The sequence below is a fragment of the Pongo pygmaeus genome, chromosome 15 (genome assembly GCF_028885625.2).
Source record: "Pongo pygmaeus isolate AG05252 chromosome 15, NHGRI_mPonPyg2-v2.0_pri, whole genome shotgun sequence".
Taxonomy (NCBI): domain Eukaryota; kingdom Metazoa; phylum Chordata; class Mammalia; order Primates; family Hominidae; genus Pongo; species Pongo pygmaeus.
Window position 1 is genome coordinate 28,605,940 of NC_072388.2, and position 16,222 is coordinate 28,622,161.

Sequence of the window (16,222 nt, forward strand, 5' to 3'; positions counted from 1 at the left end):
TTTTGACATTAGCTTGACACATTCACATGTCGCCCTCCTTGTGTGAACTCCTACTCAGTGTTTTGTAATAACAGCAAAGACATCAATATTTAAAAACAATCAAATGTATGTTTGGTTTAAATAGGCAGTTAAGCCACCATCCCTTCTGAAATGTCTTCTATGTGTATTTGCCCATTATATATATATATATTACGTGAACCACTCATATTGGAAGTCTCTCATATGCTTCAGTTAAGTACAAAGGATGAGTATCTAGTGAATCCAGGGTTCTACTTTCCTCTTTAAAATACCATGATCCAAGTTACTTTTCCACTTTCTATCCTGCTTCCATCCTCACTTTAAAGATGACATAAGATTCTATAGGTGTATACGAGTAGATGAATGTCCTCGAAGCTGGTCATAAGATACAAATATCTTAACAGACAACTCCTTCATGGAGGAAAACTGCTGAACTCATTCGTTTTATTTTCACTCTTCTACTTGGCAAGTGTAGATGAGGACCGACACTAGGTGCCTATGAAAGTGGTTGACATGCCACCTCTATCCTACCCCGTATTTCCTTGGGCCCCTACATTTCAATACAATTTTCTTTTTGCTAAGAGATTGATGAATGAGGGCTTGTCTGGAAGTTGTTATACAGACGACTCAGGTCCTTGAGCTTGCTCATGTTGGGTATAACCTAATATTAACCTAATATTCTCTCTGTGGGGTCAAGACTCAAAACTTAAGTGAACAGGATAGTTTAAAGGGGAGTTAGCTGAACAATCAGTCTGGCTAGTTGCTTAAAAATAGTCTTTGGATCTTTGGATAGAATCCTAAAATGTTGGTGAAAGTCCGGAAGCCCCTCTAGAAGAGTCTCCAAAGGTATGACATAGCTCTCCAAAGGTATGACATCCTCAAACCTGGTAGATACCGGAAAGGTTTTTTTCATCCTGTGCCCCTAAATTTTGATGTTCCTTAAAAATTGAGTAAAGACAGTAACAGGTATCTGTGAGCTATTTTACTATTTTGAAAGCCAAATTGAAACTATACATCTAACTAAAATAAATATAAATACACACACCAGGTTTTCTTTCTTTTTGCTTTAACTTGGCATTACATCAAATCAATAACACTGGTTATCATACATCAATCAAAAACTCTGTTTGGCAGTTATCTCCAGCTTATCTTAATAAACAAGCAAAACAAAGCAATTATTACTTTATAAATGCTATTTGGTAAACAAAGTTGTTGAAGTGTGAGTCCCCAGGGAGAAGAAACTAGGTTTTAAGGAGCCCTTGTGATGACAAAGTAAAGAGACCCCTCACCCTGACTGTACTTATGTCTCTGGCTGTCTGCACAACCTCCTGGATTCACTTCATTGGAAATGACAGAGTTAGGCCAAGCAACTCTAGGTGAGACACATGCCAGGTTAAACAAGTCCTTTCTGGTCCTCACATCCCAACCTCCTTCTTCACCTGCTCCCCATGGAAACAAGACTAAAGCAGAAGTGACCTGGATATCAGATGATTTCAGAGAATGGCCATGGTATTCTCTTCAAACTACAGGAATCTTTTGCAATCTCTCTCTGAAATATACCTTCAGACAAGACAAAATATATTAAATCAGAGGCATGAAAAGTAGAAAGGCATGACTATTCTTTGAGAGAACATTGCTTATAATCGGCAAATGATCGGTAATCATTCTTCGACCAGGGATTTTCATCTCAATTTTTCAAAGGTCTTAATTCAGACTCATTGTTAGAAATGTCAAACGCCAAAGCAGAATGCACGCAGTGGCTGACTTGCATGAAAATACTTGGACTTCTGATTTTTCCTTTCAGAATTTGGTCTCTTTTAGCTACTGTTATTCCAACATTTAAGACCTGGCTTGTCTTAAATGTTGCCAATAGTGAGAGTGAGCAGGGCTATCTTAGTGTACCTCTGTGAAGTCATCAAACTTTGTTGTGATAGTCTCAACATCTGGCCACTCCATCCCAGTGTTTTCCATCTCAGGTGACCCATGTTCTCCAGGTCCTCTCCTATCCAACCGTGTCCCTAGAAAAAAATCTTTAAAACTCATTCATGTGAAGGTATAGATGATTGGCTTTTCATCCTAGGGTTACTCTTTTCTGGACTGGAGCTAGGATCCAGGATGCATCTGGTGAGTAGAACTGGATAATCCTCTCCACTTCACCAGTGTTTACTTGCATGAATAATATTCATGGAAGGTTTGTAGAGGGCCTCTGGGGAGGAGTCAGGTGAGCTCAATACAGGGAGTGCATGGTTCTATCCTCATCTGCCTTTCTGCTACATACACACAAAACCCGACCTGATGGACTTATTTTGAGTCCCTATAAGAGAGAGGTTAACTTAAGAAACAAAGGGGTCTGTATTTACAAAAGACTGTGATAGAGAACTACTACCCCAACTCTGCCATAGACTGCAGCCTGTAGAGTCAGGACAGCCTCCAGGGAAGGAAAATTGTGCCAGCAGGGCAACATGCTTACAGGGGCCCCCAGGACAGAGACAGTGTCAAGGTCCATTGATGAGGAGACCAAAACATCACAGGTGGCTCTTTCCAAGACACACATGAGACACTACCTGGCCTGAGGGTACCAGAAGAAAGTAGAGAAGAGTCTAGGAAAAAGGGGGGTGTGGGGATTGAGGTCTATGGAACCCACATCCAGTGAGAGTTCCCTCACAATTGTATAAGTCAGGAGAAGTAATTAAAAGCCAGTTTGGTCCACCTTGCAGCTTAAATTCACCCATGTGGCTGACACCATTTTAGGAAACCTCCTTCACTAATTGTGCCTTCCAATAAAGTGTATTATTAGTAGCATCATTATTGTCATTACTGGTTAGTGCGTAGAGTTTCATCCTATTTTTTAATATTTTCTTTATCTTTTTTATCTGTGAGACAGTATGATAATAAGTACCTTTGAAATTGGCATATCACTTTCCTTCTGCAGCAGTTTAGTTGCCTTGTACCAAAGCTTGAATTTAAATAAAATGACTGTGACTATACATTGGCCCTGCCCATTAATGTCAGATGAATGCATTGTTGTATCAGTAAATAGCAAATTCATTACGGAGTGTTACTCGGGCTCTTACAAATGAGGAGTCAGATCACTCCTCAATCTCTGTGCCTGCCTTTGCGTGTCTTCTACCAAGGAAAGTGATGCTCTGGAATCGTGTTAAGAATTTTAATCACAGATATTCGGTACACATTGTATAGGTGGGAAAAAAAGTGGGGGCGGGCTCCTGCTTCCCAGACTCACGTTCAACCCCTGCAGTTTTCCTCACCTTGGATGATGTATTCAAGACTTTGATTCATTTTTCCATATTGTTACCATCTCTTTCACAGCTGGGGTGAAGGAAAGGAGTGAGAGTGCTATATAGCTACAGGGAAAGTCCTACTTTAAGGGTCAGAAGCCTTTTGCAAGTGATGTGCTTGAGGCTGGGGGTTCTTTTTCTCCTGCCTGAGAAAAAGCCCTTCTCCAGTTGAGAAGGGCTATGTTGATGCTCCTGACCCCTTTGGACCATCATGCCAAGGAAAATCTGGCCATGTGCTAGCTTGGCTCCACTAAAATTGAGCTGTTCACCCTGCTCTTACAGCTATCGTTATTTTTAAATTGTTGCACACTAACAGGGATTATATCATTTAATCCGTTCTGCAGCACTAAGAAATACAGGCACTATTACTAGCTCCTACTTTCCACAAGAGAAAATGGGAGCTTGGGGAGTTTGTTGTTGTTGTTGTTGTTGTTGTTGTGTGTTCGTTGGTTTGTTTGTTTTTTGAGACGGAGTCTCTCTCTGTCACCCAGGCTGGAGTGCAGGGGCGCGATCTAGGCTCACTGCAAGCTCCGCCTCCCGGGTTCACACCATTCTCCTGACTCAGCCTCCCTCTTGAGGAGTTTAAATAACCACATCCATGGTCCCATCGACAATAAGAACACTTTCAAACCCGTGTCTGTGTGCCTGCAAGTTTGAGTGTTAACACTGCACGACTCAACTGCCCCACAGCTCCAGCGGGGGGGAGTTAAATCTAGAACCCTCCCAATCACCGGAGCAACATGCTGATAGGTTGTGCTGCAGATATGACTCTCTTTCCCAAACTCAGGGCCTGTTTTGGATGCTTTCAGCTCCCATTTTAAAAGTAGCAGTCCAAGGATTTGCTCTTGGCCTGTGCATTGGTGTGCAGAATTTGAATCTTCAGCTGGTATTCCTGAGACCCACCATTTCTCAGTCTCTTAAGAGAGGTTGGTATTAACTATATATCCCTTCTTTTCTCTATGTATTTATATTAAAAAAAACCTTTATTAAAAAAACTACATGTTTTCATGGCCTGGCAAAGGCAGAGATTTACTTGTTAAACCAGAAGGAAATTTTTAAATTATGACGGTGATTGTCAAATACATGTACCATTCCACTATCCTATTGGGCCTCATCATACCTCTATAAGGTGAATGCCATTAGTGTCTGTGCCAATGACAACTCAAAGTCTAGTCCACATACTGGTACCAATCCACAAACTGTTACTGGTCTGCAATCAAATACTGTAGTAATTGAGAGTAAATGTCTAGAAACAAAAGCAATTTGACAGAGTAATTTTATGTCTGTCAAATTTAAGAATAAAACATTTAAACATTTCTAGGAATTTATTTTTATTGTGTTTTACAAAAGTATCACTCTATGACAGACTGGAAATTTTTTTGAAAATCTGGTTCTTTAACACAAGACAGTTTGAGAAACACTGGAATTGACTTTACAGCTAAGAGAACCAAGATTTAATGAGGGAGATGAAGTAACATGCCCAAAGACAGACAGCCTAAGGAAAATGGGATTGCCTTCCCCTTAACCATGGGGGTTGGAATTGTAGAACCCTACTGTGAGTTTTTTTCTTCTTTTGCCTCCTTTGGGGTCTATGCTATAAATCTCTAGGTTTTAACTTGGCTGATTTCAATAACACAGGGCCAGGAGTCAAAGAGGTAACAGCCCTTCAGCAGTTTCTCCACTGTTCCCTTGTCACCCTCCCTGCCTGCCTCTCCTTCCTCTGTCAATCAGGTCCCACACAAGCAGGCTAGTATGGAGCATCAATCCCAAGCAATTTCCAACTACCTTGTGGTTTGGGGTCATCATGCTTTGCAGCAATTCCAGTTTTACTCCTTGAATGAGATGATTTCTGGCAGTTTTATTCTAAAACCCAGATGTCAGTTAAAGGATGCCAGAAGAAATATCTACAGGGATCAATATTTTACAGGGCATGAGGCAGAGGCCATGCAGTGAGGACATCTCTCTGTCCACTGCTTTATGGGGATCACTTTACCAAGGGCAAAACATCCCTTCCTAACTAGAAGGGATACACTGCAGAGAGTCTGTGTCCTTTCTTAAGGTAATCATGTTCCCACCCATCCCCGCTTTGACATTGTACTTTGGCAAAAGAAAGTACCAACATGGCCAGTGTTACCAAATATAATAACAGCGACTTTTTAAGACTTACAGTGCCTGTCCTTTTGAATAGAAAGTCATTAGAAAAATTCTAGCAAGTCAACCAGGAGAAACTTTACCACCAACCGAAATCAAACTTGAAGAAAGACTTGTCTGTATTCAGAAACCCTGCTCCCAAACACTGGGCAGAGAGAACTGAGCTGTCAGATACCAACATGTCTGTCTCCTGCCTACTCAAGTTGACAGGATTAATGCTCTATGCCCAAAGGCCACTTTTTCTTTTTCTTTAAAAAAAAAAAAAAAAAAAAAACAGGAGCAATAGATGAAACCAAAGGAATAGCTGGACCAATTAATCCAAAACTGTATTCTGAGAGCCCTGGGGTTTCTGGGATGGTGTCATAGGATCATGGGAGATGGAGGTGGAAAGAAGGAGGAAAAGAAGAGGGGAGAATGGGCCACTGCCTTCCTTCTTTAACCAGAGTAGTCTTGCTTTTATCCATTTCTCATTTAGGCTTCTCTGTAATATTCAATTTGAGGAAAACATTCTACTTTTTATTTAGAAAAAACTACTTATAGGCAGACCCCATTTTATTGCATTTTGCTTTATTTCACTTTGCAGATTTTGGATTTTTTACAAATCAGAGATTTGTGGCAACCCCTGGCATCAAGCAAGTCTATTGGTGCCATTTTTCCAACAGCATCTGCTCACTTCATGTCTTTGCATCACATTTTGGTAATTCTCACAGTATTTCAAACTTTTTCATTATTACTATATCTGTTACAGTGATTTGTGATCAGTGATCTTTGATGTTACTGTTGTAATTGTTTCAGGGCACCACAAACCACATCCAAATAAGACGGCAAACTTGGTAAATGTTGTTTGTGTTCTGACGTGTTCCACTGACCATGCATTTATCCATCTCTGTCCCTCTCCTCAGGATTTCCAGTTCCCTGTGACACAGTGATATTGAAATCAGGCCAGTTAATAATCCTACAGTGGTCTCTAAATGCTCAAGTGAAAGGAAGTGCCACACATCTCTCAAATTTAAATCAAAAGCTAGAAATGATTAAGCTTACTTAGTGAGGAAGGTATGTCAAAAGTCAAGATAGGCCAAGAGTTAAGCTTCTTGTGCCAAACAGCCAAGTTGTGAATGAAAAGGACAAGTTCTTGAAGGAAATTAAAAATACTGTCCTGTGAACATACAAATGATAAGAAAACCAAGCAGCCTTATTGCTGATATGGAGAAACTTTCAGAGATACACATGGAAGATCAAACCAGCTACAACATTCCCTTAAGCCAAAGCCTAATCCAGAGTGAGGCCCGATTCTCTTCAATTCTATAAAAACAGAGAGGTGAGGAAGCTGCAGAAGAAAAGTTTGAAGCTAGCAGAGTTTGGTTCTTGAAGGTTAAGGGAAGAAGCCATCTTCGTAACACAAAAGTGCAAAGTGAAGCAGCAAGTACTAATGTAGAAACTGCAGCAAGTTATCCAGAAGATCTAGCTAAAATCACTGTTGAAGGCAGCTATGATAAACAACAGATTTTCAGTGAAGACAAAACAGTCTTCTATTGGAAGAAGATATCAACTAGGACTTTCATAGCTAACGAGGAGAAGTCAATGCCTGACTTCAAAACTTCAAAGGACAGACTGACTCTTGTTAGGGGCCAGTGCAGCTGGTTGAAGTCAATGCTCATTTCCCATTCTGAAGATCCTATGGCCCTTGAGAAATATGTTAAATCTAATCTTCCTGTACTTTATAAATGGAACAAGAAAGTTTGAATGGCATAACTTCTGTTTAGAGCATAGTTGCTGAATATTTTAAGCCCACTGTTGAGACCTACTCTTCAAAAAAAGATCTCTTGCAAAATATTACTGCTCACTGACAATGTGCCTAGTCACCCAAGAGCTCTAATGAAGAAGTACAAGGAGATTAATGTTGTTTTCATGCCTGCTAACACAACATCCATTCTGTAGCTCATGAATCCAAAAGTAATTTCAATTTTCAAGTCTTACTATGTAAGAAATTTATTTTTGCCAGGTGCAATGGCTCACACCTGTAATCATAGCACTTTGGGAGGCTGAGGTAGGAGAATTGCTTGAGGCCAGGAGTTCGAGACCAGCGTAGGGACCATAGTGAGATCCTGTCTCTACTAAACCTAGCCAGGCATGGTGGCATGCACCTGTGGTCCTAGCTACTCAGGAGGCTGGGGTGGGAGGATCTTTTGAGCCCAGGAGGTCAAGGCTGCAGTGAGCCATGATCATGCACTTCAGCCTGGGTGACAGAGCAAGACCCTGTCTCAAAAAAAAATTAAATAAATAAAAATTCAAATAAAAATAAAAGAAATTTATTTTCTAAGGCTATAGCTGTCATGGGTGGTGTGATTCTCTGATGAGTATGGGAAAAATAAATCAAAAACTTTCTGGATAGGATTCACCATTCTAGATGCCATTGAGAACGTTCATGATTTGTGGGAAGAGGTCAAAAAACCAACATGAATAGGCGTTTGGAAGAAGTTGATTCCAACACTCATGGATGATTTTGAAGGGTTCAAGATTTTAGTAGAGGAAGTAAATGCAGATGTGGTGGAAATAGCAAGAGAATGAGAATTGGAAGTGGAGCCTGACCATGTGGCAGAATTGCTACAATCTCATGATAAAATTTGAATGGATGAAAAGTTGCTTCTTATGGAAGAGAAAAGAAAGTGCTTTCTTGATATGGCATGTATTCATACTTCTCATGAAGATGCTATAAACATTGTTGAAATGACAAAAAAGGATTTAGAATATTCCATAAACTTAGTTGATAAAGCAGTAGTATGGTTTCAGAGGACTGACTGCAATTTTGGAAGAAGTTCTACTGTGGGTAAAATGCTATCAAACAGCATCTCATGCTACAGAGAAATCTTTCATAAAAGGAAGAGTTGACTGATACAGCAAACTTCATTGTGGTCTTATTTTAAGAAATTGCTACAGCCACCCCAGCCTTCAGCAACCACCACCCTGATCAGTCAGCAGCCATGGCTCAGATGATCATTAGCATTTCTTAGAAATAAAGCATTTTTCAATTCAGGTATTTACATTTTTTAGACATAAAGCTTTTGCACACTTAATAGACTATATCATAAACATAACTTTTACAGGCAATGGGAAACCAAAAAATGTGTGTGTCATTCATTTTATTGTAATATTTTGTTGTGGTGGTCTGGAACCTGAACCCACAATATCTGCGAGGTATGACTGTATTTAATCACAGTTTTGTTCATAAACATTTTGGTTTGAAATCAGAAAGTTATAAGCCTATTTTTGAATTGAACTGGGTTTTAATTTTTTATTTTTGTAACTTCAAACTTTTATTTTGAAATATTTGGCTCTAGAAATGAGTCAGACATCTCATTTTAACTGAGACATTTTTGCCAAACAAAATGAAAAGAAAATATGAATATTCTCTCCTCTTGAAAGAGAGATGTTGCTACAGGCTCTGACTTTTTTGTTGCTGTTATAAGAATTACTTAAACATTTGTTAAGGGAGATTTAATAACGGAAATGAGGAGCAGAGTAATGGCCTTTCTCCATTAAAATTTTTATTTGCACTTTACAAGATGCACTTAATTATTTTACAACTGAAACTATTCTCTAAGGTCTTGGTCTGTACATAAAGAAAAACTTCTAACCATGGAAGTGATGTTTCCCTGGGCTCTATAGTTAACCAAATCCTTTTGTTGATAACAGTAGGAATCCTGTGAAATCCACTGGGAGATATGAGTGAGACGAGCTTCCCTATTGTATTATAGGTTTGCAACCAAGAAACCAATAATTCAGTTGTGATGCAGCCATACCCAGAGATATTTTCCTTCTTGAAAAAATCCCAAGTTTCAATTTGGAATTTTGTCAGTTTTAAAATACCAGCATTAGTACCATATTAAATTTGTTATCTTTACAGAACAATCTGGTCCCCATTAAAAGATTGTTATTCTAAGATTCCTTTCCATAATAATCATAATTATGGCTCTAAATCCTTTATGTACATTATCTCTAACATTCATGATAATCTGGTAAAAGAGGTATTATTATATCCACTTTATAAAGCAGGACATCAGAACTCTAAAAGTCAGATGACTTGCCTAGGACCATAGTACTCAAATAAATGGTATAACATGGTTCCAAGTTCTTCCTGACTGGAATCCATATAGCCACCTTGAGGGTAGGAAAGAGAGTATGAGTTAGCATCACTTTTATTGAGCGTTTACTATATGCTAGGCACTGGGCAGAGCACTTTACACACACTATCATTTTTTGATCTTCACAATGCCACAAGATAGATACTATAATTACCTCCATTTTACAGGTTAGGAAATGAACTGAGGCTTCACCTGGTTAGGTAACCCAAGTCATAGATCTGGAAATACACAAAGCCAGATCTAAAGCCCTGATCCATCTGACTCCAAAACACAAATAAGACCAAATTTATACGTCCAACAAATAATTCTTCTTGAAAGATTACTTGCTTAGCCTCATGATGCCACCATTGTTTAAAATTTTTCTAGAGCTCATCTTTTGAAATTGCCTTCTTAGAATCAGTTTGTGAACCACATAGGGAAAATTGTTCCCTTAAACCAACTTTATAATAATACTACATTCCAGATGACTTTTGGATTTTTCCAAAAATCAAATTTATCTCCAAAGGATAAAGATTTGATATTACTGAGACATTACTCACTTAGGGGCATAATTTCTATATGTTCTTTTAAAAATTAGTATCTCACTGCTCATGATTACCTCTCAATCCCATTGTCCAACCAACCTCAGCCTCATTCCCACACTGTCCCTATCCCCGGACATATTTTCTGTGCATGCTTTCATGTGATAATTCACAGAAGAAAGTCAGACATCTCTGTATGAAAGGAGCATGAACCTGAAAGAAGAAAAAGAGAATGATTATTTAGGAGAATTCTTAATTCCCCAGAATTCTCTTCATGACAACTCAGAGCCTTTTCCCATAAATGAACATTTTAACCTGGCAAAACAGTCCTATTCCCCAGAAATGACAGATCACTTTCAATATTAGCCTCCATTTTGCCGAAACCTTCTCAAAGGGGCAGGTGAAGCTTGTGTATCTGTAGCCATTGAGCATTTTGATGAAAATTAGTATCATTTTGAAATTCCAAATCACTCATAGGATATCACTTTTGAGGTAAAATCCTACTAAGTTGGGGAGAGATTGGCATTTAAACAGATGTCAGCAGTGTTTGGGGAAATGTAAATTGAGGTACAGATGGTGACTGCTAGGGAGTTAAGAGCATCTGTGTTCTAGGAGAAAAAAACTATATTTGTGAAACAAAAATTTTAAATAATAACTGAAATTCCCAACTCGATTTTGAAAGAAGACAAGAATATATTCTCATTGGATGGCACTGTTTGATAAGTTTCTTATCATGTCAAAGATGACTTGAATTTCTGGATCCTGGATCTAAATTAGATTCAATATGGGGAATCATATCCTATATCTTCAATAAGCCAAAATTAGAACTTCTACTCCAAAAAGCACAACTAACTGAGGGTTAACATGGTCAAGTAACTCAAGTCATACATTTGAAATATATGAAGCCTAGATTTTGGATTCTTCTATTTCAGTCAATTACATACCTCAATGTAAGCTGTAAGGAAAACGTCAGTTCAGTTATCTGTGATACAGCGGTTAAGAGCAGGGCTCTGGAAACAAACAGACTGAGTTCAAATTCTAGCACTGCCCCTTTGTAGCTGTGTGACCTTGTGACACATTACTTAATTTCTCTAGGCCTCAGTTTCCTCATTTGTAAAATGAAAATAAAAATAATACCTAAACCCAAAGGATTGTTTTGAGGATCGGAGCTACATGTGAAGCGCATAAAGCCTATGGTAAGCATCACTAAATGTTAGCTAGTATTAAAATAGGCTTTCTTTCTAATCCTGGGAGATCTATATAGGACTGGGTATCACTAACCTATTCTCTCCCCAGGTCCCACATCTCCATCCCTATCATGACCTAGTGAGAACAACAACCTATAAATCTCAGAAACTGGGAAATCCATAGTTTGTGCAGATCATCAGGCTTTAACAAAGGTCCTTTGTTCTCCCTTCTAACGGGTCTCTAGAGATTTCCCATCAAAAGAATCAGTCACTCTGAATATGAATACCTGCAAGTTTTTGTTTTGTTTTATTTTGTTACTGTTGGGTTTATTTTTGTTGTGGTCAAAAACACCTAACACAAAATTTCTCATCTCAACCATTTTTAACACTACACATTTGTAGTTTTTAGGTTAATCCTTTTTGTGAGATGCAGAAACCTTTTCAGGTCGCCAGGATAATTCAGAAAGTTACATTTCCATTAATGTCATTAGCATTCTAGAAACCTAGTGTGCTAAAACACTTTTCCACTAAAAGATCTAATTTACAAGGCGGAGAAGACTGAATCAACATCTCTCTATTCTGTGTGTTTGTTTGTTTGTTTGTTTGCCTGCCCCTAAGGATTCTTATGCTCAGCTGCTCATATTAATCTAGTTTTTCAATGAGATTTCCCCTTAAGGGAAAATCAAGAAACCAAAATGTTAATCAATTCAGTCATATTAGGGAGCCATGTCGGAACCATATCAAAATCCAGACTCCCAGGTTAGAGTTTAATGTGCTGTACATCTTCCTGATTGGAATGAGTTTATGCATTAGATACCATACACAAATGGATGCATTTAACTTCGTTCACGGCATACCCGCAAACTCATTTACTGGATCCATAAGCACTTGTAAACATTGCTAATGGAGTTTGCTAAATGAATATTATAAACGTAATCCAAATGAGCTCTCCATGGAAATTGCAAATCATATGAAAAATATAGTGCATTTGGTTATAGCACATTTCAGGAATGGTATGTTTTAGTTAATTGTGTTAGTATATTATACATGGCTAAATGTCAGTACTAGCACCTAGAAAAAAAAAAACTCTGCTTGCTTAATACCATTCAACTGAGGATATTAAATATTACATAACCCATAAATCAAAGGTACTTTATTACTAAAGTAGATCTTTCTGGCTCACACTGTATCCCTGGAAGGAAGCTAGGGCTCTTAAAAAGATGTGCAAACTCCTTTGGGCTGTTAGAATTATCATTAGGATCCCCGAAAAAGTTTTCAAAATGGTGCACCCTGGTGGCTTGAAATAGTTACTACATCTTTCAAAAGATTCACATTGGGATTTGAATCAAAAGTTATGCTCTTTAATTAATAAAACTACAGAGGCAGTTTTAAACATATGGTAGTCTTTTTTTCTTTCTTCTTTTTCAAATACTGTCACATTTTCAACTATGTTTTCTATAATTTACGGTTACTTTATTTGAATGAAAATTCGGTTTTAAAGTCATCTCTTGCCCAAACTGGAAGCAAGCCATAATCTGAGACTTCTAAAAGTTTTCTTATCTTGATGATGATGTATTTCAGGCATTTGCAAACTAAAAACGCTATTCACAAATAGAAGTCTGATGCTTATAAGAGTTCAATCCTCTCGCAATGTGAACTTTCATTCTTTTGTTTTATAGAGTGAGAGACTGAATATACAAATGGACAGTGGTCAGACCATATGTAAAAATAGAGCTTTGACTTCTAAAATGGAGTCATCTTCCCAGGAAACCAATCCATCATCAATAATAGCTGGCCTCCTATAAGTCAGACTTGTAGGAAATCAGACTGCTGTCTCTGGTAACAATCCAGAAAGCCAAACAATTACCTCTGGAACAGTCAGCCTCAAATGGTCAGGACTTCATTAATAACCCACATCTTCTCTAATCTTTGTCACTGTTCCCAACTTAGGATCAACCACAAAAAGCTAAATATGCACCCCTAATAAATCACATCAGATGCCCTGCTTCTATTAATAGTTAGTTCATCTACAGCTTCCCAATGCCAATAGCCTCCAGTTAGGGCATACCTGAAGCTTTCCCTTTGTCTACTGTGAAGTTTCTCCACTTCTCTACCTGCCTTTGAGTCTCTGCCAAAACAATAGTGACAGTGATTGTTGTAGCTGACTCCCTGTCTAAAGCAATCTCTGAATAAATGAACTTTGCTTGTTCTCATTTGGTTGGTCTTTGCTTATTTCTACAAGAACAACCCAGATAATGTTTTAGAGACCAAAGTAAATGCTGAAATACATTTTACCTGGCATATGGAAAGAACTGTTGGGATTTATATTCTGGTAGAGATTATCCTTTGAAAGGTTACAGAGTCTATATCATTCTGGAAGAAACTCTTCTTGAGATATACTTTTCACGTATATAAACAGATTTCCCAGGACAAGAAGGTATGAGCCAAGCTATTATACAGTATCATGAAACTTTCCCTTCTTTTTTTTCTTTTTTTGGGGCAGAGTCTCACTCTGTTGGCCAGGCTGGAGTGCAGTGGTGCTATCTTGGCTCATTGCAACCTCCACCTCCCGAGTTCAAATGATTCTCCTGCCTCAGCCTCCTGGGTGGCTAGGGATTACAGGCACCTGCCACCATGCCTGGCTGGTTTTTGTCTTTTTAGTAGAGACACGGTTTCACCATGCTGGCCAGGCTGGTCTCAAACTCCTGACCTCAGGCGATCTGCCCACCTCGGCCTCCCAAAGTGCTGGGATTACAGGCATGAGACACTGGCGCCTGGCCGAAACTACTTCTTAAAAGCTATTGTTTCTTAATACCCAGAGTAATATAGCCCAACTGGATTATTACTCTAGCTACCAAGTACTAGATTCACCTCTTTTTGAGCTCATCTTGGACATTATTTCTCGGTTCCTCATTCAAAGCAAATACTAAACGTCGGAGGCTGTGTTTGTAAATGCAAAGATAATAATGAAAATGGACCCCCCAGCCCTCACCCCAGTCCCCAGTGCCCAGGACAGAAAAGCATTAGTGTGTGACCTTTCCCTTTTTTTAGTTTCATAATGTTGTTTTATTTTTACCTCATTTTTATTGTTTTCTAACTTGGGTGGAGTTCTTAGGCTAAATAGAGACTGGAAAACAACCTAAAACAATAACTTACCTTCGGTAGCTGAGGATGAAATGTGCTGAGTAAATAAATACTATGGCTAGTAAATCAGTATACCTACCAAACATTAATGCCCAAGTTTTAGAATGGGTCAAATGTTATTTATTCAGTTATACTAAATGTGTGTTTTTGTTTAGGTTTTTTTTCTAAAAGCGTTTTAAGAATCATGCAGTGACCTGGAGTTATCATTATGAACACCAATTATCATTATATACATAAAGCATAAATATGCATTGATTTGGCCCAGATAAAAGGAGTTTTCCAGGGAGATATGCATTTTTTTTCCCAAAAGATGCCACCAACTTCTACTACTTTCAACAGGACTCAAGATACTATTTGGAGATAAAAATGCTTTGATTACCCAGGTCTGAGACTACAGCACAAAATGTGAGTGCTTATTTTCTCTTTAATGGGCATACCTCAGATGCTACTGAGAATCATAAATCTCTTTTACATCACTATAGGATTTTCGTTACAGGAGATCTTTAAACATGACATAAAAATAGTCCCTTCATAGTGAAGCTTATCTTATATTTCCAATTAGTTTAGCAGACCTTCAGGGAATTTTTCTGTTTCTTCCATTCCATTTTTATGACGAGGTGGCTAAAACTCAGCATAATATTCTAGACAAGGATACGCTGTCAATTTATATAATGGCACCTTAATATTGTCCACATTATTCTCACTCCTCTTCCAGTGGCTTATTTTTAGCACTGTTGCACATTGACCAAGGCTTATGATCTTTCTCTTGGAAGGTTATGGCTAATTCAATACCCATCACTGTGTATGATTAGCTTAAATTGTTCTTTCAGATGTGCATCACCTCACACTTGCCTGTTTCAGATTTCGTCTTCATCATATTGTCCAATTACCTGGTTTTGTTAAGTCTTGCTGGAATCTCTTGTGGTCCTTATTGGACTGAAAATTTAGGGTCATTGAATAATATCACTCCTTTATTCACCTCATCTTATAAATGGTTAATAAATATATTCAACAACAAAGATCTTTTCTGGCACAGATCTCCAGGGCATTCAGCTATTAACCTCATTCTGCATCCACAACTGGACCCACCGCCATTCTCTCAGGGCTCTTTCCCCATCTTTTTAATCCCTGGTCTCGCTTTTACCTCTGAGGCTACAATGAATGACAAAGTTTTCTTATCAGCTGCTTGGAAGGTAATTTATCAAAAGCCTGTATGGGTCAAAAAAGCTCATATGCACGTCTGGCAGTGTTCATGTGATCAAAACTTAAATGGCAACCAGCATATACAATACCGTAGCCCGAGTTATGCTGATGAGCCATTTTGTATGCTGCTCCCCCTTCTCTTTCTCTCTCTTTCCTTCTTTCTTTTTGTTAGAGGAATAAGATGCTTACTTTCAGTTACTTATAAGCCCTCTGGGCTCCTCTTATTAGAGGAATCTTTGGACCTACCATCTGCTCACTCTATCTCCTTATCTGTTTAAAATAGTAACTGGATTTGACTTGAAACTCACATGACCGTAAGGTGGTTTATGATTCACACAAAGTGCATTATTTATCTTTTCCTATGGAAACTACACAACCTAAAGAAAAGAATAAGGTTTCAATGTCATCTCAAGAAAAGGAAAGGTTTTACATTGCCAAAAGAGTCAATATGAGGAGTTAATTCAAAATTGATTCTTCTGAACATTGGCCAAACAAGGAAATAAAATACGTCTTAAAGGGTTGGTTATTCACTCCCATGGCATAGTTTGACTTATATAAAA